Source organism: Eumetopias jubatus, unplaced genomic scaffold, assembly GCF_037043125.1.
Source record: "Eumetopias jubatus isolate StellerSeaLion01/CBP00866 unplaced genomic scaffold, mEumJub1_p1.0 scaffold_2, whole genome shotgun sequence".
Lineage (NCBI taxonomy): Eukaryota > Metazoa > Chordata > Mammalia > Carnivora > Otariidae > Eumetopias > Eumetopias jubatus.
This window is the reverse complement of record NW_028274808.1, coordinates 80,826,140-80,851,204: the sequence shown is the minus strand read 5'-3', so window position 1 is coordinate 80,851,204 and position 25,065 is coordinate 80,826,140. Positions and strand designations below refer to the sequence as shown.

Genomic DNA, 25,065 nt, shown 5'->3' with positions numbered 1-25,065 from the left:
CCCACATCAGGCTCCCTGCTCGGCAGGAAGCCTGCTTCTCCCTCTCCCACTCCCCCTGCTTGTGTTCCTACTTTCTCTCCCTCTGTCAAATAAGTAAATAAAATCTTTAAAAATAAATAAAAATTAAAATTGAAAAAGGATTTGCTTTTATTACAGATAAATATTACGTGGAAAAATGAAATGGTTCATAATCTTAATACTCAGAGAACTCTTGTTGACCTTAATTAATGTAATATGTGAATCTGATTGGAAAAATCTTAATTGTATGGAAAAATTAATGAAAAGTGAAATATTCTAGTACCTCACTCTCCCCCAGAAATGTTAAGTTTCTTGTGACTCCCTCCAGAAAAGAAAATAATATACAGTATCCATCCATCCACCCATCCATCCCTCTACCCACTCAGTTTTCTTAAGAAAATCGTACTATACACAGTATTTTGCACATAGCTCTATTTTTCTCACTTCATTGAACTTCTAGGAATGCTTTTCATACATGAAAATATAACTGTACCTCATTCTTTTATTTGACTCATTTTTTAAGGTATAAGTATTTTATAACATTCCATCTCTAAATACCTCAAAATTCTAGTTTTAAAAGAGATTATACAATTTCGTCTGAAATTGATAAGAGCTGTGGTATGTAGTGTTAATTAGTGTAGTTTCATCTGTGAAGACTGGGAATTCATGGACTTCAAAAAGAAGCCTGGAAAAATGACCTTTAATTTATCATAGAGTAGCATATTAAAAAAAAAAAAAAGGAATCAGCAACTGTTTTGGATAAAAAAAGTACCAATAACTCCATTAGGGCACATGCAATGTAACAATCTTTTAAAGAGTATCTCTGGTTGTGAACTAGAAATATCAGTAAATTTTTTTACCAGTAAATTTTTATAATACTTCTGTTATAAAATCAATATTTTTTATTTCCACTTAAAATTTTTAATTAAACATCTAAGAATTACTTTATCTTATTCTATTTATAATACTGCTTAACCCCCATATTTATGTCAGTACCATATTTGATATTAAAATGTCATCAGAATTTTTAAGTTTACAAAAATATTATGCAAAATAAAATACAAAGCACTAGGTGGTGCTGTGGGACCTTCCAGATAAACCAATGCCACGAAGTTCTGCTCTAGATAAATTAGTTGTGTGGCTGATTCTATATATTTAAATGTACATTAAATGTTGTTTCTAGATAAACCAATGCCATGTAAGTAATAAACGTTAACATAATGCCAAAACCAAGTTTTGATAGATGACCTCAGGAAGACATGACCCTTTTCACAAATACCTACCTTAACTCCTATGTTAAACTATTAAAAACATCCTTATATAATAAATGTCATTTTTAGGCATGCTTCTCAATTAATTGTTATTTTCACCTGTCTTTAAAGTTATTTTTTCATAAGTCCAAGAATAAAAAACCCAACAATTATTTTTTCTTGTCAAATAATTTTCTATTAGGCAGTTCCTTATGTCACAGAAGAGTAATCTTCTTGGGCTCTATTTTTCAATTCTCCCTAGATGTGGCTACTTGTTGTAGCGATGTTAATTCAAATGCTGAAAACGGCCAGACTGACAAGGGAAATGTCTGAATCAGGCCATATGCAAAGTAATAAGGAGTGGGGACAACCTAGAAAAAACAAAGAGTGTATGCATTCAAATTCAGATGAAAAACAAAACCAAAACGCATGCGGGTGCACATACAAACACACACACACACACACACACACACACACACACACACACACACACACACCACTAGACAGGTCAAAGGAAGCACATCTGTGGACCCCACATGGGCCACTCATCTGTGACCTCTGACCAAGCCCCAACCTGTCTATGAGTGACACATCTGAAAAGAAAACTTATCTATGAGTGACACATCTAAAAAGAAAACTCGAGAATTTCAGTTCAAACGAAGGAGTGCAAATGATGTATTAGTTGTTCTTCTGGAATGCTTTCTTAATCACATATGTATGTCCTTAAAGAAAGAAATTCCTAATGATTCAGGAGATAAACTATAGTCGTCAAGAGCATCAATTCTCCTTGTTGAGCTACTGACTCAAAGAAAAGCACAGATTTATTAGCAGCCTTTTTCGATCAGCATGGTTTTTTCCTCTCCCTACTTTTATGATTGTGGGGGGACAAAAATGAAGTATTTAATATTGCATGGACAGAAATACATGATTAGCTTAAACTAGAAAAGGGCAGAATTATTTTCACTAATACTGATGGAGCTTACACTGTAGGTACAAGATGTGATTAAAAGGAATGAAAATGAATTTTTGACAAATACAACAAAACTCATCTAAAGGAATGTTGTTCTTCAAATTTGTCATTAAGAGAAGCCAAACTCATTTTTAAATGATGCATCATTGTAAACATTCTAGCTGTCTTCAGAAAAGAGCTCATGGGCCACATAAGAAAATAATATAAAATCATGTCATTTCTGAACTGGAAGGTACCACAGAGATGAACAAGCCTCTTGCTACTCTAGCTACACCTCACAAATCAGTTCTTCTTGAAAGATAGACACAGTGAAGCTGCAGGCTCTAGGCGAGGCTATGTCACAGAAAGCTAAGTGACCTGATGCTTCCAGGAAGCCATGAGGGGACCACAATTTACTTGGAATAGGGAATAAACTTTTCGCCAGTAACCGAGGCAAAAGTATCACATTTTAGCAATTTCAAATATCATCTAAACACCCACAAGAGTCTCCACTAAACACTAAAAATCATTTGGAATTTTTTAAGAATGTAATGGGTTCAAACAGATACATGGAGGAAGTGGCTGAAAAGTAGAAACAGATTGGAGCCACACTGCCTGAATTCTTTCAGCTCACTTTTTAGACTCCCTAGGAGGCCGTCTCAGAAGAGAGTCTTTTGACCTAAGCAGCATCTTGTTTTTCCCACTGAAGGCCTTCTTCTAAGGCAGGAGTTCCTCCAGTGTGGTCCAGGGAGCCAGGGGTCCCTAAGACAGTTGTGGGAGGTTGGTGAGATAAAAAACAACCACTTTTGTGATAATACTAAGACACTATTTGCCTTTTTCATCCTCATTCTGTCACAACTGTACAGAGTAGTTTTCCAGAGGCTACATGTTATATTGAAAAATTTGGTACAGAAACAGGAGACTCCAGTTGTCTTATATCAAGCCAGACATTAAAGAGATTTGCAAGATGGGAAACAGTGATACTCTTCTCACTAGTTTTTCTTTTTGTTTTGGAAAATATAGGGGTTTTGTTTTCATAAAAATATGTTTTACATATCATGTTATATCAGGTTTATTGTTTGCAAATGAATGAATAATTTCCTAGCCTTGATTTCAAATACGATAGTTCAGATTTTAAGAATGTAAAGAGGCCCCAGAAGTTTGAGAACACCGTTCTTCAGGTAAGCTCTCACATCTTTGTCTCAATCAATTCTATCAGTGTACTTTCCTCTAAATACTTTTATGAACCTAAAACTTCTACCAGAATGAGATTTTATTAGAAGCAGGCAAGGTAGAGCGTTTTGGAGCAGGAAGCGCTTTTGTGGGCAAGGTGGGCCTGACTAGCTTGATGCAGAGGGCGAAACAGTGGCCTGAGAGCTATCGGGGCCCCGGTGACATAATCCAGGGAGAAGAGGGGATTCAGAAGGAGTCAGGAGGGTACAATGGCAAACACTTTGATTTCAAAATTTAGCCTGGGACCAAGGCTACATCATTTTTCTCTACCTTCTCTTACTTTTTATACTTTGGGAGACTCCATCCCAGTCTCCAAACTGAAATGCAGTCCTTCATTGATTTCCCACTAGTCTTGAAAGACCAGTTATGCCCTACAACATCCTGCGTGATCTCCTCCTGCCTACCTCTCCATCTCCAGTTCTCCACCTGGCTCTCCATGCTTCAGCCACTGGCCCTAGGTCCATTTCCTTGCCTGGCTATGTTCCCTTCCACCTGCAGACCTCAGTTTCCTTGTCATCAAGGAAGCTATCCTGCCACAACTATCAATTTCTCCTGAACATGTACTCTCCTCGTATCATGGACCTCCTCTGTAGCACTTAACCACAGCTGCAATTTTACACGTACTGGTATGATTTTTTAATTAATTTTTTAAATTAATTAATGTTTTTGTTTCCTCTCCTAGGCTATAAGTTTTATGAGGGTAGGGATTATGCTTATTTTTATGCTACTTTGTATTCCCTGTACCTAGTAAAATGCCTGGGACATAGTAGGGGCTCCATTAATATTTTTGAATAAAGGAATAAATGATTTCTTGCTTCAAGGACTGATTAATAATTGTAACTATAACAGGCGGCATTTATTAAATATACCTGCTAGACACTGTTTTATGTACTTTGCAAGTGCTTTATAATTTTGAAAACAAGCCAATGGATAGGTACAATCATTATCCCCACTTACGGATGAAGAAACCAAGTCACACAGAGGTTAGCTCATTTGCCCAAGGTAAAACAGTAATTTTTGAGGTCAGAATTTGAACTCAAAGCACATTGATTCTAGAGCCTGTAACACTATACTGTAGTTTGTGGGCCTAATCTCCATTAATAAAGTTGGGATTTAAAAAAAAAATCATGTACCAGAGAAATCAACAACTGATTTAACAGACTGTAAGAAATGAACTTTTGCAAACGGATGAGTGATTCTAATGGGGAACTGTGGAATATCTCCTCAAATTAAGAAATTTCAAAAAACAACAAAAAGTCATTTTTACATTAGAGCTTTAGTATATTTCTGTTTCATTGGTTAAAAAAGGAAAAGATATTTATGCATTCTGTTTTCTGAGAGTATAAGGGAAGTCCAAGAAATAATGATGAAAATGATGTTCTCTTCCCAGACACATTAGAATTTGGAAAAAATTCTTTGCTCTTTTCAGAAATTATATTTTTAAAAACAGAAGTGAATCAAAATAAAGCAATGAGCCTAAACTTTCAGAATTAAATAGATAAATGTCCCTCTTTCCAATTCGGTTTAATTTGACTTAAAATTTTCAGCTATGTTTATGTCTTAACTAACACAGGTTTTGTTTATATTAACCTGGTCATTTGAAATTACAAATGACTGTCTCATGAGTCTTTAAATGCAAACCATAATTGCAATTCAAATCTATTTTTTTTTGTTATCCCAGCATTCTTAACAATACATATTACTATAGGAAAAACAAAGTGAAAATCTAGGAATCCACAAATTCTGACATTTTTATGTTTAAGTTCAATTTTATATTATTAGAATCTTGTAGTTTCATTCAACAAATAATGATTAGACACCTACTCTAGGCCAGGCATATCCTAGAGATTTGGGAAACCATTATACAGGTGGCCCAATCTCTACTTTAAAAGATTTTACAGTTTAGTTGTGGCAAAGTAAAAAGGCAAAGGCCAGATAATGGGGCGAGGAAAGGCTGCTTACCTCACTTCACTGAACAGGGGATTCCAAAAGAGATGACATCCAAACTAAGACCAGGGGCACCTGGGTGGCTCAGTCGTTAAGCGTCTGCCTTCGGCTCAGGTCATGATCCCAGGGTCCTGGGACTGAGCCCCGCATCGGGCTCCCTGCTCAGCGGGAAGCCTGCTTCTCCCTCTGCCTGCCGCTCCCCCTGCTTGTGTTCCCTCTCTCGCTGTCTCTCTCTCTCTGTCAAATAAATAAATAAAATCTTTAAAAAAATAAAAAATAAAATAAACCAAGACCAGAATGATGAAGAGAAATGGCCAAGAGATGGGTGGAGGTGGGAGGTACCTAAGAATGGTCTCGGAGAGGGGAAGAGCATGTACAAAGACCTAGAGACAAGAAAGTGTTCTCACAGTGTTTAGAGGAAAAGAAAGATAGCATGTAGTGACAGGACATAACAAATGCCACTCCCATGATAAGAATCTCACAAATTCCTCATGAAAAGATAACCAGTTATACTGCTAGTCTTGTCATTTTCTGGTAAATCAAAGAAACATAAAGGGCAATCAGATTAAGGAATACCTTAATCCTTGGCTCAGTTGGTTGGGCAACTGACTCTTGGTTTTGGCTCAAGTCATGACCTTGGGATCACGAGATCGAGCCTCACATCGGGATCCCCGCTCAGTGGGGAGTCTGCTTGAGATTCTCTCTCTCTCTCTGTCCCTCTGCCCCTCCCCCTGCTCATGCACTCTCTCTTTCTCTCTAAAATAAATAATCTTAAAAAAAAAAGGATTAAGTAGTATCTCAAAGGGTGCCATTTGGAATTTAACTTTCCTTAGCACTAAACTTTTTTTTTAATATTATTACGAAAATGTCAGCAAAAGCAAACATGACCAGTGCCGCTAAGTGGAGAGATGGTTGGACAGGGTAATAAAGTTAGGATCTTAAGACCATCCAAATCTTCTACTGCTGTCAAATGCTTTGTTCTCTAAAGAATGTTTATTACTAGGGTAAACTTACTCCTTCTGGAATTCTTCTTATTTAGCAAGGAGTTATTTCTATTCAGAAATGGAAAACCCAAAGACCTAAAACCCCTCACTGTATGGTAACCTATGTGGCTTGTGCACCGGTGCCGTCTGCTGGGCCCCAAGTCATCAATTATGTATAGAAATGTGCAGCTACAGCAGTAGCCAGTGTCATGGGCCTGTCAGGGATTTCTGAAGAGGAACAAAAACATTTGATTGTGTCTTCTTTTAGAAAACACAAGCTAGGTGACAAGAGGAAGATCTGTGAAAGGAAATGTGAGTCATCCTCCAAACATAAATTAACTTCTTGTAATAGGTGAAAAATGAATGTTAAAAAAGTGCTTGAAATGAAACCAGAAATATAACTAGAGCAAATGCCTCAGAAATAGATATAAGAAAGGCTGACGATCGTTCATCAAAGCCACACACTTTACAATACAAATCCATTCCTCATATATTTGAGAAAAATAACTAATGGGGGTCACCAAGCTCCAACCGCTCTGAACCAAATTCAGTGGATTCAGTGTTTACAACTAGGAGTACTCAGGTTATTTGAAATAAAATGTCTTGTAATCCCCGAAGCTGGCTGGCTTCTGAGGTATGAGTTCTCATTCTAAATGAATGAAGCATGTTTACAGACTGACCGGGGAGCACTGGAACTATGAAGATTACCACGAAGAAAATGCAATCTAAGATATCTTATGGAATTTCCCCTATTATACCAAACACAACAAAAGCTTTCACTGGAATTTCAATAAATTTAGTTCTACACATTGCTGCAGAAATTTAGTTATTCTCCCTTTCTCTAGTGAATAGCTGGGGTAGCAGCTGGTGTGTTTTGTATTTAAAACGTGAAAAAAAGAACTCTCATTCTCTCTCAGTACCTACATAAATGTGCTCGAGAAAATTTGGAAAAATGATTTACTTTAAGTAAAATGACTTTATTTCCTTTACTGTAAGGTATCTGAGATGCTTTTAAACATCTAAGAGTAAGAGTCATGTTTTCAAAAAGCATGTAGATTTCTTCTGGAGGAGACTACAATGCATAAAAACATATCCTTTAAATTTATGTAAATTTTAACACACATGCTTGAATGTATATCCTCATTCAACACTTTCTGGGTAGAATTTTTAATGCCTCATCTCTATGAAATAATTTAGGTGACATATAAATACTGTGAGGTAGCCAGACAAAGATACTATAATTTTGTATTACTTTAAAGAGCGCAACAGTCTTATTTTTGTCATTACCATACAGGTTAGATCACATGTCATATTATTCAGCCAAATTCTGTAAAATTGAAAGCATATTTAAAAAACAATGCAAAGACATCAGAGAATGCCTAAAATGGAAGAGAACCGAATCATTTCCTTATTCCTTAGATCTAAAATGGGAATAATTTGTTGATCATTCATAGAAACCATAATTTAGCAAAACAGACTCTAACGAATGCTGAGATGCTTGATTTTCTTAGCTCTTATTTTTTACACAATTGATTTCTGCCAGTTTGAATGTGAAAAATTCCAACAACGTCTTTAAACACGTTGCAATTCACACGACCTGTGACACATGACACAAAACACATGATATAACACATCAAATTAACTACTTATTACTAAGACAGTTCATTAAACAAGACAAAGCCTCAGTTGCACAACTATTATGGTTTAATATATTGACTTCCATACACAGTCACTTGAACATTTTGCAAATTCAGTGAGAAATTCAATTGAGACTATTTAAAAATATCTTTCACTATGAATTTTTAAATATTTTACTACACACATGATATGTGAAGGAAATCTTCAGTCACCTATCTGCTATGTGACAGGTGCTTATGTAAAATAAGTTATCTCACTTAATCCTCAGATACATTTTTGACTATTGCTCTGAGAAGGTAAATAACTTGTCCAGGGGTCCAAAGGCTACTGAGAGCTCCTTATATTACTCTATCACTCAATAGCATTTGACTTCCTACTTCTTGAAACACTTTGTTCTTTTGGCTTCTGGAACACTACAAACTCCTCTTTACCTTCTCCTAGATCTTCCTTCCTCAATTCAGGTCTCTTATAAGACTTTTCCTGACAACCCTCCACACAACACACACACACACACACACACACACACACACTCACTCACACACACTCACACACACTCACTCACACTCACACATATCTACCCTCCCCTACCATGTTCTATTCCTTTTATCCTTTATCTTGCTTTATTTTCGTTCATAAAACCCATCACCACCTGACATTATAGTTATTTGCTTGTTGTCTATTTCCCCTGCTATTCACCCAACCCCATTGCCCAACAAAGCTCCCCAAGGTTGAGATCCACAAGATTGGGATCTCATTTGTCTTTTCCCCCCCCGCTATATTCTCAGTTACTACAACAGCGCCTGGCACAAAGTAAGCCCTCAATAAATGTGTTGAATAAATGAAAGGCTAGAAGTTGTGGAGCTGGGATTTGAATCCAGGTATTTCCAACTCTAGGTTGATGCTAAATTTACCACATCTGTTATATTTTAATTTCAAATAGAGCACACCTTGTGTAAGACTGATGAATCACAGACCTATACCGCTGAAACAAATAATACATTATATGTTAAAAAAAAAAAAGATAGTAGGAAGGGAAAAATGAAGGGGGGGAATTGGAGGGGGAGATGAACCATGAGACACTATGGACTCTGAGAAACAAACTGAGGGTTCTGGGGTGGGGGCGGGGATGGGTTAGCCTGGTGATGGGTATTAAAGAGGGCATGTTCTGCATGGAGCACTGGATGTTATACACAAGCAATGAATCATGGAACACTACATCAAAAACTAATGATGTAATGTATGGTGATTAACATAATAAAAAAAAGTTTCTGAAGAGTAAACTCACATTCTTTATAAGGAATCATAGAGCCCTGTGCCTCTCTGCTCTACCCAAAGCCTATAACTAAAGAAAGCTGCTTTACTGAAAGAAAGGGAATGTGGGGTCACACAGCCCAGGAAGAAAAACAAAGGAGCTAACATTATTGTGCACTTACTTTGTTCTGAGAAATATATGTATAGTACATATGTATCCACATATCTATATTTGTGTTTATTTCTGTATGTGTATAACTCATTTACATTTAATCCCCATGGCAATAATACAAAGCAGGTAATATTTACCTGTTATTTTTAGATGTAGACACAGAGGCTCACAGAGTTATTCACAGTCACCCACAGTCACCCAAGAAGGTCCCAATAATCTTTGTGTGTGGGAATGTATGTGTATGGTAAAATCTTTATTTCTCAATCTTTTTTGTCTGCCTGAAATATTTTTGAAGTAGAATACTGAGAAAATAAAAACAACTGCACAGTATTTAATATTCCAGTATGTTTCTTTTCATTCAGAAAAGCCTCAAGCAACTGGCAAAGAAGGTGGAACAGATAAAATGAGGACTCCTCTTTGGGGCAGGAACCATTCATTTATCCTCTAGCTTAAAACAGTAACTGTGCTCTACCACAGGCTCATTGTCCACTTTCAAGCTATACACAAAAGGCAGAAGTAAGATTGGCAGAACCAACTTATTTGAGGAGAGTTATCATTGGACCAAATAATTATCCACTTGCTTCTCCAAGGTGGTTCCTGCCCAAGGTAAGTGAGGAGATCTTCAGAGAACCAGTTAGAGAATGTGTCCCCTGGACTTTGGGGAATGGGAAATGGGAATACCAGAGGGTGTTCTCTTCCTAGAGAAGCTTGAAGCTGAGAGGCTGGGAAGGGAGAGAGGCTACAGTGGGAGCAAACTGTCAGTTTTCCACTGGCCAGGCAAAGATGTCACTTGACCTAAGGAGGAAAACTGGTCTTGAGTCATTCTGCCCAGGATTCTTCCCAGAGAAGTAGATCACTAAAAGCCAAGAGCCGTGGCTAGAGTTGTAAGAGGATCATTGTCCATACCATGCAATGTTGGATTAGGATGTTTCTAGTGAAATAGGATCACTCAAAAACCCATAGAAGCATCCCTGCAAGAGAAAGAGCTAGACTTTGAAGATGCACCATATATTCAGAGGGCAAACCTGATTACAACCCAAGACACATCAGACTTTGACCATTCTTCTCTAGGCCCTCCTTCCCCTATGTGCTTGATCCTAGAGGGAACAAAAACAGTGGCTCAAGAATGGGAGAGCAGGCAGGCCAATGAGAAGAGAAAAAACCTATTATAATTCTCCCTTCCCTACTGCAGATTATTGACTATGAGTTGATGGGGGGCAGGGAGAGCTTTTAATTGAGTATGAGACTGGAGTTTTGACATTAGACTGGACTAGGCTTTTTCCTTTGTTTATTGAGGTAGAACAAACATAGTATAAAATTTTACATATATCTCATACATATACATATGCCTGGGTAACCCCCCCACAGATACAAATAGAAAACATTTCTAGTTATCTAGAAAGATTTCTCATGCTTCCTCCACATCAGTATCTACCCTGCTAAAGTTATCACTATTTTCACTTTTATCACAATAGTGTAATTTTTCTTACCTTGAACTTTATTTACATGAAGTCATAGATATGAACTCTTTGTGTCTGGCTTCATTTGCTCAATCTTATGTCTGTGAGTGTTAAATATGTTTTTGGGTGGGGCAGTAGCTCATCTTTTCCATTCATATTTTGTGTTCTATTGTATGAACACTCTAACAGAATTTACCCATTCTCCTGATGATGGATATTTGAACTTTTTCCATTTTGATCTATGAAAAAAAAAAGGTTGCTAAAACCTTCCTGAACTTGTCTTCTGGTGGACATATGCACTCATTTCTGTTGAGTAAATATCTGAGAGAAGAAGTGCTAAGTCATAGGATAGGCATATGTCTAGCATTAGGAGCTATTGCCAAACAGCTTCCCAAAGTACTTGTAGCATTTTCCACTCCCACAAGCAATGTATGCGAATTTTAGTTACTAGACATCTTCATTAATACTTGATACTGACAATCTTTTCCAATTTTAGCCATTCTGATATATGTACAGTGGTATCTCATTGTGGCTTTAGTTTGTATTTTCCTAATGACTAATGATGAGTCCTTTTCCATCTGCTTTTTGAAGATCTGGATATCTTCTTTTATGAAATGTCTATTCAAATATTTGCCTGTTGCTTATTGTCGCCTATATTTTTTATTGATTTGTATGAGCTACTTATATAGTATGGATACAAGTTGGATATCTGACAAATAATGTGCCTATTCTAAATATCTTCTCCAACTCTCATGGTTTGCCTTTTATTCTCTTAATGGTGGTTTCTGTTGAACAGGTGTTTTTAATTTTAATGAAGTCCAATTGATCAATCTTTCCATATATAGTTATGTTTTTGTGACTTAAGAAAATGTTCTCCTATGTTTTCTTCTAGCAGTCTGGACTTTTTAGTACCTAAAAGTGGCTGGAAGAACTATGGGCTCATCCTGAATTTTCATCTAAAAAGAGGAAAGAATGATTTTACAGAGCAAAAGTGTGCTAATGAGGGCCAGTAATACTGCTCTCTGCTTGTACCTGACAGAGTCTAGCTCATTCAGTAAGGCAGTTATACTTGGTTTGACCATGAAGATGCATTTGAGGAATAAGCATATCATATCTTTTTTAAATGAATAATTCTCCTAGCATGTATGTTAGACATTCCTAATTTATTACTTAAGTTTATCATAGATATGACATAGTCATGCAGAATCAGAAGACTTTCCATTAGTGAATATACATCAGATGCCTTAGGGCAATCTACACCAAGATATGTTTCTTTTATAATTTGATTTTCTTAGTTTATGTGTCATACTGAAAAGATTCTGGGCAGAAATTTAGAAATGTTTCCAGTCTACCCTGTCACTGACTATCTAATAGATAGCTCATCTATATCCATACAGTTGATTTTCCAAAACTACATTGCAAGGTTGGATTTGGATTTCTTTTTTTTTTTTTTAAGATTTATTTATTTTTAGAGAGAGAGAGCACGCACGAGCGGGGGCGGGGAGGAAGAGGGAGTGGGAGAGGGGAAGCAGACTCCCCAGCAGAATCCCTCCTGAGCAGGGAGCCTGCCCGAGGGGCTCAATCTCCTGCCTGACCAGGGGCTTGATCTCCTGGACCAGGAGATCATGACCTCAACCAAAACCAAGAGTTGGTCTCTTAATCCACTGAGACACTCAGGCACCCTGGATTTGGATTTCTAATCTGTCTTTTACCCAGCATCCACCCGGTGGTCTAAACCTAGAAACCTAAGAGTCAACTTTAACTCCCTTCCCCCTCACCTACATCTATACTCATCAAGGACTCCCTATTCTACTTCTAAAATAACTTCAATATATCTTTGCTTCTCATCATTCCCACTGCCACCACTGTACTCTAGGCCAATGTTCTTTTTCCCTTGAATCACTACACAGCCTTCTCATTAGTCTCCACACCTCCAGTCCTGCCCCGTTCCCATCCATTTTCCACTTTCAGTCAAGGTGGCCTCTCAAAGTTAGCAATAGCTAAGTTGTCTGCAGCATTTACTCTGTGCTTGGTAGTTTATAACCATGATTTCACTTCATGTTTATAACAACCCTAAGAGGGAGGTATTTTATTTCTCTTTCTGTTTAAATGGAGTCACTAAAGCTTAAAGAGGAAAAGTAACTTCCCCAAGGTCATTTAGTAAGGAAGGTGTCTACAAACCTGATCAGGTCACTCACTCCACTTGCCTTCAAGTTCATTGAATGACCCGGGTTATTTCTCTGTGCTGGGTCTCTGTGCCTGCTGCTCCCTCTGCCTGGAACATATTCTCTCTACTCTCTATTCCCCGTACCCCTTTTTCCTAACTGATATCTTATCTTTCAGGCATTAGCACTCCTGAGGTCCCTCAGAATTAAAGCCTCTACTTACCTACTCTCGTAGTTCCCTAACTTCTCCTGTCATAGCATTTATCACATTTTATTTTAATACTTATTTAACTGTCTTCTCCACTAAATGCAAATTCTGTGAGGGGAGGAATGGTCTAGCTTGCTTATTACTGTTCTTGTGACGCCCACATAACACCTGACACTCATCAAATATTAGGAGGCACTCAGCAAATATTAGTTAAAGGAAAAAATGTTAGCAAGATATTTTTGATTTGTCGGTTGTTTGATGAGAAATACAGTGAACCCACGAAACAGCAAAATAAACTATCCAATAGGTATTATAACTCTTTAATCAAAGAGCCCTCAATCAGATCATCAGGAAGGTTGTAAACTTGCTCTAAGTTCCTTGCGTGCAGTGTCTGTATCTTACCATTTCTGCGGTGCTTTCTACACAATGTGTATTTATTAAATGACGGTCAAGCAGAATTGCTCACAAAGATGCCTCTCTTCGGATGACCTTCCCCATCTATCACTCCAAGCATAGCTCATGCCTCCCCTCATTTGAAAATACAGACTGGTATGGATTCTGGAGCCAGACTCCCTGTGTTCCAATTCTGGTTCCACCAGGTGTATGACCTTGGCAATGATTAAACCCTTACGTAGCTCAGTATCTTCTTCTGTAAAATGAACATCGTAATTGTCCCTATTTCATAGGGCTGGTGCAAGGATTCAGTGAATTAATACAAAGTATGAGACTGGTGTTAGACATAGGGAAAGCGCTGTGGTAACTGCTGCGGCTACTATTTACACCACAACTACTGATACTGCTGGTGAAATGACTCCTTCTCTTCTCTGCACTTTTTGAAAGCAAACGTATTAGTTCTCCTTTTACCTCCTTCCACGCTGCCTCACACATCGTTGGCCTAAAAGAAATATTAACTTGATAGACTGAGAGATTATTGCATTTCTGCCAGACAGAGTCAAAGATTTCTTTTTAGGGGGGTCAAAGGTATGCTATTTCTTCCAAGCTAAATCAAAGTTGTGTTTTTTAAGTAAGTTGGAAGAATGGATTTTGGAAGGCTTTAGAAGAATTATTTTGATGGAGCCCAATTAAAATGGGGCTGCTAAAGCAAAAGCACAAAGAGGATTAGGGTCACTGATTCTTGCTTGCTTTCCCGAAATTCTGACAAGTGCACAGTTTAAGAAAAAACATAAGCCAGTAAACAGTGGATCCTTCTTCCACTTCCTTTTTGAATACTACTTTCATCAGAGAGTAAGTATCCAAGAAGATAGACGCTCCCAAAAAAGCAGCTATCAATCCTGGGCAGCAACTAAAGTTATGAGATCCATAAACGGAGCGAAGTATCGGGGGAATCTGTAATTCTACCTCTGATTATTGTTCATTAGCATTACATTATCATAGCTTAACATCCAGTAAATATGGAAAATAGCAAAGTTTTGCCAAAAATTATAGCTCATTAATATATTTTACCTCCTAGAAAGCACAAAGCAAAACACTATTTTACATTTATATAAACACTGAATTCAATCAATAGTAAGACAGATTTTTGCTTCTTTTTTGTCAAGGATCTATATTTGTATTATTATTTTAAATTTTTATCTGGGTGCCTAACTATGCAAGATACAGTAAATATTACATATACGATTTTTAAAATTACAAAGTATACATCAAAATATTATGTAGTACCTTGCAATTGATGGTGGCTGATTTTATGACCGCACTTACCATTAAAGTTTATCTCTTAAACTTAAAGCACAGTTAAATTAAATCATTAGGTTCAGGCTCAAAAGTTTAATAAATCAGAATTTTCTTATTCTTGATGAATAATGCTTCAAAATTATTACACTTAGTGTTAAGGGTGGGATGGTTACCAAGTTATCAATATCTGAAAGTTCTGCTCAGGCTCCTTAAGGTGGGTCGGTATACAGTTACTGTTTCTCAATATAGAGCAATTTTACTTAAATGAAGCAATGCTTTCAGCACTCAAATTCTAGAGTCAGAGAGGTCCATTTGATTGTCTTGGCTCCATTTCCTACTGGCCATGAGTTCTTAAGCAAGTTATTTTTTTTTAAGATTTTATTTATTTATTTGAGAGAGAGAATGAGAGACAGAGAGCACAAGAGGGAAGAGGGTCAGAGGGAGAAGCAGACCCCCCGCTGAGCAGGGAGCCCGATGTGGGACTCGATCCCGGGACTCCAGGATCATGACCTGAGCTGAAGGCAGTCGCTTAACCAACTGAGCCACCCAGGTGCCCTTAAGCAAGTTATTTAATGTCCCTATGTCTTCTTCAGTAAAACTCGGTACAGTTTTGCATCCTTTACCCAAAAATCTTGGAGCCAAATGGGTTTCTATATAATATATCATATATAATATATACCAATTATATATTATTAATTATATATAGTATATATGAACATGTATTAACCTTTTCTATATATTATATACAATGTATATTACACACACACACACACACACACACACACACACACAAATAACCATTCTGGTGGGCTCCAAGGAAGCACTCCATAATCAAACACATTATACATTTCTGCAGCAAAACACATTAGTATTCATATTTAGTGAAATAAATAAAGTAAAAAAAAAAGCCTCATGTCCTTTCAGATCAGATACTTCTCTGACCCAAATTCTTTTGGTTCTGCTCTTGGTTTTCAGAGCTTTTCTGTTTCTAAATGTGGACAAGGAGTGGAAGACCTATAATCCCTCCTTCCCGGGCTGTGGTAAGTATTTAATGGTAATGTACATGGAGAGCACACAGCCCATATTAAAGTCATATTTGGCTGTCAGTGTTGTCTCTGCCATCAAGACTGTTATAATTTTGACAAACTACAAAATACATTAAAGCGTTAAAAGTGATGATTGCTGACTGATGCAATTCCAACTTAATTTTATCTTGTTATCTATACTTTTCTATATTTTATCAATTCTATGTAATGGACATTTACTATTTTTAGAATAAAACAGATTTATACAACTTAAGAAAATATTTATTCTGCCTTCATTTAAAAGTATTTACTTTCTGAAGTAACTGTATTTCCTTCTAGATTTTCTTCGTCTTGCCTTTCTTCTATCACACTGACAAAAATTCTTCTGCATTTCCTGTGTTGAAAATGTTCTTGTGTTATAAATTCATTAGAGGCAAAGAAATTTTATTCTTTGACTCCACAGTCAGTTTTTTTTCTCTTCTGACCAACGAATAAGCATGACTATTTTTGGGTACTCACACTAAAAACATGGTTTAGCTAATGCACAAGGTATTTCTTCAGTTCCTGAGTTACTGGAATAGTGTATTTATAGATCTGTGAACTGTTTGATATCATAAAAGTAAGATATCAGGATGAATACCAAAATTCTCACATTAATTCTAATAGTTACAGTCTCTGCCTCCATAAAGAATATTTTAAAATTATAACTAAAAACCAAAACCAAACAACACGAGGCAAAAAAAAAGAACAAAACAAAAACTTCCCTATTATTGTACAGTGCAATATTATCCAACAGAACTTTCTGCAAATGATGGAAATGTTCCACAATCTGTACTGCTCAATACAATAGCCATCAGCCACATGTAGCTATTAAGCACTTGAAATGTGGCTAGTGCAACCAAGGACCTAAATTTTAAATTTTATTTAATTTTCTAATTAATTTAAATGTAAATTTAATTAGCCACATGTGGTTAGTTACTAATGTATTAGATAGTGCAGGCCACAAAACTCCAGTTGTTCATGCAGTCCTTTGAATGGAGACACTGACTGTCACTTCTATTTTAAAATGATTTGTAATGTTATCCATATGATGAAATTTGGGAGGTTTTTTTCTATAATTTTACTCGGAAAGAATCATTGAAAATCAAATTGTCAGAGTCTCCATGAATGAAAGTTTCTGCTTCATTGGGCTATGTTGGTAGTAGTTGGCTAAAGAATTTATCACTTCATTCAATGTTTGTGCTTGTCTGTATCCATTCTCTGGTTCTTTATCTACCCCACAATACCAATTATGTCTAATAAATAAATATCCCCAAAGTGGCACCAGGCAGACAACCATTAAAAACAAAACAAAACAAAACCAACAACAGAACAGAATCAATTAATAAATGAATCTTCCATCAGAGAACAAGGCAAGTAACAAAAGCCAATTAAAAAAAAAATCTCTCACGGTCCAAAAAAAAAAAAAAAAAAAAAAACCTCTTTAAATTCCACCTCAGTACGCTGACCCTATTGCTCAGTATTAAAAACTTTACTCAATTTTTGGAAACATCCAGAAAGCTTCTGTTTTTGGCATTCATTATACTGCAGCTCACAATTAACACTGCCAGACTCCTTTCTAATCAATTATTCACTAAGATGTCTAGCATTTCTTTGGAGCCCCTTACCTCAACATCACAACGGTTTAAGAGATGACACTTGTCTGTGTACTTTAGAGAATAAAAGACAGACTTTAAGCAAGTTTTAACACTAAATGAGAACAAGGGTAAGAGAAGAGAAATCAACCCTTTAAGTCAAAGTTGAGCTTCCGGCGAGCTGCAGGCAGTGCACAGCATGAGAGAATCTGGCTCCAGAAAGTGCCCATGTGTTGACAGCTGAATAAGAGTTTGAAGGCTTAATGGTACAAATGTTCTGTCAATGGTGCTGTTACACGGGGTTTTACTTCACCAGAACTGCCAAAAATCTCCAAAGCCGTTGACAACCAGTGATGGGAAATTAATTTACTCTAGGCTTTGACATTAAATTAGCAAGTTATTATATCTACACAGGTAGTAACCCTGCCCTGACTTGATTAGCTGAAGAAAACAAAGGATCATTTTGTCCAGCCTACAACTTTAAAGGAGTAAGACCTAAAGACCATAAAAAATACAACTTGTGCCCCTTCCTTCCTTCTTGAATAAATCCACTAGGTACTAAATTAGGATTGTGTAACATTTTTATCAAGTGCAAATCAACTTGTGTCACAGGTGAGAGATCTCTAAAAGGAAAGTTCCCCCAAAAGTATGAATACTCAAAATAATCCGGGAGTAAATTAGAGTCAGTAAGAGATAACTCCTTCTAGTGTCTAGAATAATATGTAAATATAAAGATGCTTCAGTCTATAAAATCACTTCCATTACTAACATTCAGTTGTTTTGGAGCTCTAAAGCTTTTCTTAGGCATCTCAGTTTTAAGTAAATAATGACACAAGTTATTTTGAAAGCTACCCAGCCCATACTAGTCCTTGTCTCGTCTTGCATACCTGCAGAACCTATCAGGGGGCGCTTATTCTGCAACTCAGCAGTATTTTCTATCAAGACTTAGTATTCATAATTATTATTATCAAAATGAGAAAGCAAGCCACTGGGGAGAAGAGCTACATCTCTCACATATTCCTCCAGCAGGTATGCTATATTAGGTAAGAGCAGGGGCCCTGGTGCCAGACATCCTGGGTTCAAATGCTGCTCTGCCCCCTGATATCTGTGTGACCGGATCCAAGCTATCTAATCTCCCTGGGCCTCAGTTTCCAGCAAAAGGATAGCCACAGTACCTACATACTTTAGTGTTATTGCGAGGATTAAATATATTTATACAGGCTAAATGCACAGTACAGTTCCTGGTACTTGGTAAGCCTTCAAAAAATATTGGTTAACATATTATTATCAGTTTTTTTGAACAGATACAGTTTAAGAGTAACAAAACAGCTTCATTTTTAAACATCAGATACCAAGGTAAATAGAGAGAAGAAAGGCTGATAAAGGAAACGGGGTTATCCTCTTTGGAATATATCTTTGCTGGTAATATAGACAGCTAAATTCTTCCATCCTAAATGATGTTTCTATGAACCTTCACCATGTGATTCATATAACATGAGGGCTCCACAGCAGACAAATGACACTTATTCCTAAGGCCTGATTACCGATAAAACATAAAATGAGTAATGTTAGAGGCATTATCTTTGTTATTACAGCAAATGATTTATCCTATAACATAGCTCAGTGATCCCAATATTAACATATCTCACAGCAATCAATCACATTCAATTTTGACTTTCAAACGGTATCATTGATGATACTGTTAAGTATACAACTTAATTGTATAGGCTGCTGATGTGGACAACAATGCCATTAGTGGGGCCCAAAAAGCTAAATCAGCAGTATTGAGTATGAAAATAAAAGAGGTTGGAATTCTGAAGAAAAAGAGTTAACCCACTAATTTAAACAAGATAAAAACACTAAAAATAATTTGCAAAACAATTTTCCTCACGCATTTAATAAACATGTGTCAGAATAAACAAAAATCACAGAAGCAGAAAGTAAAAAAAAAAATCAATTAAAATAAAGTCACAGGGCACGGTAGAGAATTATTTCTGGCAGTTATTTGATATAACATGGTTAATAATTCTAGTCAGTCAAATTAACACAATTTTGCCACTGTAGACTTACAGTCACAAAATGCACACTCCCAAGAGGCTTGTTCCAAGAATCAGAGTAACAAATTTCTTTTAGACAGAACAACTTGACCATTTTCTTCTGAACATAATAATGAAAGAGAACTCATCCCTCAGAAAAAAATTAATTTGCTATCTATTCACATTTGGCCATGTTTTCCCTCCTTGATTTCCCCTTCAAAGTCCTTGAATAGAAACCAGTCCATTTATCGCTCCATTTGTATCAACAGATATGCTTTTATTTCTTATCGGTCTGCCTATTCGTATCATGTGTACTCCACCATGTTATTGATTGAAAGAAGCTCAGGCAAGGTGGTGTCAGCTTCTATTCCTAAAGGGAGTCCCCTGAGCAGATTGGTAAGGCACTTAAGGTCAAGTCGGAATTGTCTGTTTCTATATTAAAACTGCAAGGGCACAAAGAAGAATGTAGAACTCTCAAGCATGCAAAACGAATACCAGCATTCAACCGTTTTTGTTTTTATCTTTACCCACAGAGCTCGAAGGGCTCTTTACCACTTTTCATGATAAAAAAACTTAGCTTTGTAGAACCAAAAATTATTTTAAACCATTCTTCTTACATTCTGCACTTTCTTCTTACTCTTTCTTTTCTCTCACTTATTTATCTTTCCAAAAGGTTACTCCAAAATGAGAGAAATCATAATGCAAATAAAGTCATGAAGTCACATCATCGCTAGGGAAAAAGGATCTAGTAACTACCCTCAAAGGTTAATTTTGCATTTTCCTGATGACTTGTGAGGTAGTCTGTATACTTGATGAAGGAGAAAATAAAGTTAACCACATTTGCCTGCTGTGTCCTTAGCACCATAAAAATTCCCTAGATCTGGTTTATAGGAAGAACCTCAAAATGCACTCATCACACACCTTCCAGAGCACATTATATGTGCAGCGCTTTTTCTGGAACTAGGTTTCAAAGAGGGATCCAACGTGCCTGCCCTCAGGGAATCCTCAATTCACTATTTTACAGCATAATATGTGCTGTGATAGGACATGAATAACCTGTCAAAGGACAGAACAACACGTCATGGCATAAAGAGCTTGCAAGTTAGACAGACTAGGGCTCAGATGCCTTTCTCTGCATATTGGGGGACTCTTGGTAAAGGCACCCACCTTCTTGAGCTTCATTTCAGCTGCATAAAATATAGACATAGTATTATTTACCTTACAGGGTGCCCTTGATAGATGGTTAAGAGTTTGTTTCCCTCCTTGTATACAAATTAAGAACAATTCTTTGGTCTAAGGGCAGTGAAGATAATGGGAGAAGGAGCCAAAGAAAGGGCAGAGTTGAGGCTGGGCTTTGTAGAACAAGTGGGTTTCAATAGAGAAGAATGGGAAGTAAGGGATTCTTAGCAAAGGGAGCATCACAAGGAAAAAAATGAAGCTACAAAAAGTACATTGTTAAAAAAAAAAAATAAGCACACGGTGTATTCAGAGGAAGCAGACCGTAGTGGTTAACAGTTGGAATTACGAGGTCAGCCTGACCGAGCTGGGATCATGTTGCCTACCAGGGTCACAATAACTTGTTTATCCAGCAGGTCACTTTTCTTGTATTTTGCCCACATAACAGTACCCAAGTCATAGGGGATATTGAGGATTAAATGGAGATTACATATCTTATAAACAAGGACTCATGCATAGTAAATGTTCTCGCTAGTCTTGAGATTGAGGATGGCTCAAATATAAGTAAAACAGAAGAAGTGTGGGTTATCAGAGTTGTATTTCTCATTCTGCATTTTGATTCAGTGTCTAGTTAGTTAGTACTCTGGATGTAGTATTTTACCTCAAATGCGTGACTGGGTTACTTTGATCAGACTACTCTGTATCTCTTCCCACTGCTAAATATATTCTGGTCCAGAGGCTCTTAAACCTGGGTGTGCATCAGGACCCCCGGTCTGATAAGAAACAGCATCTCCTGGGTCTAAACCTAGAGATTCTTACTCAAGAATTCAATTCCTACTCCTTAAATTTTTAAGGTGGAGCTGAGAAACCTACATTTTTAAAAAAGCTTCCCCAGTGATTCTCACGAACAGCTAAATCTGAAAACTTCTATTGTAGTCTACTCAGAAGCCAGGTCAATATGTTTTTATTTACCCACTAAACAAAATAACATCTTAGCTTATCTAATAATAACAGATTCATAAAAGCACTAGCCTCCCTTTTACTTTTAATTAAAAAAAACCAATTCATTCAAAGAAGGCATTAGTAAGATTATAACTTCTTTCTTAATTAGTTACTAAAGCATTTTGCAAGGATAATGGCATAACAGAGCAAGGAAAGACAGAGAGGCAAGTTAACTTTTCATCAAACGTTAAAAAAGGAAGTATCACTTGCTGGGATTAAACATTACAACACTGCCAAAATAAGTTGTTTTACCATCATTTACTCTATTCTCAGTAACATTCAGCAATGCAAATGATGAGTGAAAAATCCAAGTAATTCATCTCGGTTTCTATATCATTACTAGGAAGATCTAAATTTTAATTTTGCCAGAGTCCGTTTGTTCTTTCAGGAAGTCTGTCTTAAAGAATATCAATCAGTCATCTCAGAGAATTCCGTTGGCTTCACAAAGTAGTTGTTTATTTTATTAAGATCATTTATAGCTTCTTAGTGTACCTAAGAGTTTGCTGATCATTATTTGACAGGAAGTCCGAGAGGAAGAACATTTTAAGCAAAAGGCTGATTAGAAATACAAATAAACATCCCTGAGGTTATAATATAAAAGTAATTTTATGTGATTTATAAATAAATTCAAGGGCAGGACAAAACATAAGGGCTGGCAAGGTAAGACCAGGTCAAGAAGTGCCACATTAAAAATCTGGACTTTATCCTAAGAGGGAAGAGGAGCTATTCGTGGATTTTAGTGGTAAAATTTACATATGTGGAATCTAACAAACAAAACAAATGAAGAAACAAACAAACAAAAAGCAGAATCAGACCTACAAATACAGAAAACAAACTGATGGTTGCCAGAGAAGAGGGAGATAGAAGGATAAGCAAAATGGGTGAAGGGGAGAGGGAGGTACACTCTTCCAGTCATGGAATGAGTGAGTCAGGGGAACAAAGGCACAGCATAGGGAATACAGGCACTGGTATCGTAATAGCCTTGTATGGTGACAGATGGGAGCTACACTTGTGGTGACAGATACTCAGGTGATAAAATCAATAGGACGTATTGCCTGTGGAAAGTGGGGGCAACACATGAAGCAAAAATTTCCACAAGGTCCTCCCTAGAAAAACGGGCAAACGTGTTATTCATGGGCCTTGAATTCTAATGGACCTGGGTTTGGATCTGGCTTCTCCATTTTCTATTTTGAGGCTGTGGGCAAATTACTTAATCTCTCTGAAATTTACACAAAATGGAGACAATAATACTTCACAGAACTAGTAAAGAGATTATATGAGATAACAGATTTAAAGGACATAGTACAGTGTCTATCATATTACATAATAGGTGTTCAATACATATTCTCCCCCTCTATTTTATAACACAGCTACTCCAGGTGTAGCTATTATGAAAAGTAAGGTGTACTCATTTAAATTCCTGAAGGAACTAAATTTGTTTCAACACATGAAATTACTTTAACATAGTATTTAACAAATACTATGATTTATACTTCTCAGGAGATGCAAGATATTTAAAAGGGTGTCTTGGATGTTGAATATTAGTATGTTACTATTTCTAGAAACACAGATAAATTCAGAGAAGCCATCTGCTTCTAATATTGTTAAAATATTTCAAAACCAAACAGTAAAAGTAGATAGGAGCTTTATAAGGAAAGGGTGATCTTAGGAAAAGTATCCTAGTTTCAATTCATGAGAAGAGGGTCTCTGAACTTGTTCTCACCTTGCATTGGCTCTTCCCTTTGCCTCACATATTGTCCAGAAATCTTCATGACTAATTCCCTGATGGCCCTTAAGTTTTTGCTCCTCCTAAATGAGGCCGACTTGATCACCCTCCTTAGACTGCAACCTCCCCACTCCTGCCCAGAACTACTGGCCCCTTTAACCCATCTAACTCTTCTTCTGTTTTTTTTTTTTCTTTGTTCCTTAGCACTTATCGCTTTTTAACAAACTGTACAATTCACTATTTATTTTATTTTTTATTGTCTGTCTCTTCCCAAGAGAATATAAACTCTATCAGGTCAGAGATCTTAGACTGTTTTGTTATTTATTTGTTATTATTATGCCAAGTACCTAGAATAGTGCCTAGCACAAAGTAGGTATGAAATGAGTATGTGTTGAATAATATTTTTCAATTGCCAACACAATTCAAAATTCATGGGTGTATATGCCAGTATTGCTAAGTAAGCATGCTACTTATATAAAACCTAGTCATCAAACTGACCAGGGGAAAAAAAAAGTCTAATCAAAGTAGTTGTTGAAACCAAAAATTCCTATTCACTGGTACTCATCAACGCTTTGTCTATTTCGAGAGCATCTGCGCCAGGACTATTGGAGCACAGGAAAGAGTATGTGTTTTAGGGGGAAAAGACTGGCTTTGGAAGTAGGTACTTTGGTAGTGAGGCATGATCTGGTGATGAGAACAAAGATCTGGATTTAAGAGTCTGCTATTTTGCTTTGAAGCATGTAGAGATGCTTTCTTATGCCAAACAAGGGCATAAAAAATGCACTTTCTTTAAATTTTTATTGTTATGTTAATCACCATACATTACATCATTAGTTTTTGATGTAGTGTTCCATGATTCATTGTTTGCGTATAACACCCAGTGCTCCACGCAGAATGTGCCCTCTTTAATACCCATCACCAGGCTAACCTATCCCCCCACGCCCCTCCCCTCTAGAACCCTCAGTTTGTTTTTCAGAGTCCATCGTCTCTCATGGTTCATCTAAAAATGCACTTTCTTACCAACAATTTATTAGGGATACTATCTGCTTAGTCATAGAAGAGATTATAATAGTTTGTATCTGGTCAAAGTGCCATTAATGTTCTCTCTCTCTTTCCCTCCCTCTCCCCCCCCTTCCTTCTTTTGTCCCTTTCTCTCTTCGTTTCAGAAAACATGGGAGAATGATGATAATATTCTGGTCTTTGATAAAAACATAATTCACAATCCAGCCTGATTTCCTAATCCACAGAAACTGTGACTTACAGAGATGACCAATCTTTGTTTTGAGTGAACCCAGCTGCCTTGAAGGGCACAACCAAGCAAGATTACTGGGGCACCAAGGACAGCCTAGGCTGGAACGACTTCGTGAATTTCCAGAGAAGAAATTCAATTACATCGTAATGCTGTATCTACACTATAGAGTACATGAAAAAAGGAAAGGTGTTTCAGTAATTCCATTTTGCATGGATTTCATGATACGTTTGTTTTCTAGCCTAAAGATT

At 36.8% G+C, this 25,065-nt stretch overlaps 1 protein-coding gene across 6 annotated transcripts in view; it reads right to left on the bottom strand.

The window, feature by feature from the left end:
* SLC10A7 (solute carrier family 10 member 7) overlaps positions 1-25,065 on the bottom strand; it is a 256,149-nt gene that overhangs the window by 83,961 nt on the left and 147,123 nt on the right. The window lies entirely within an intron of this gene.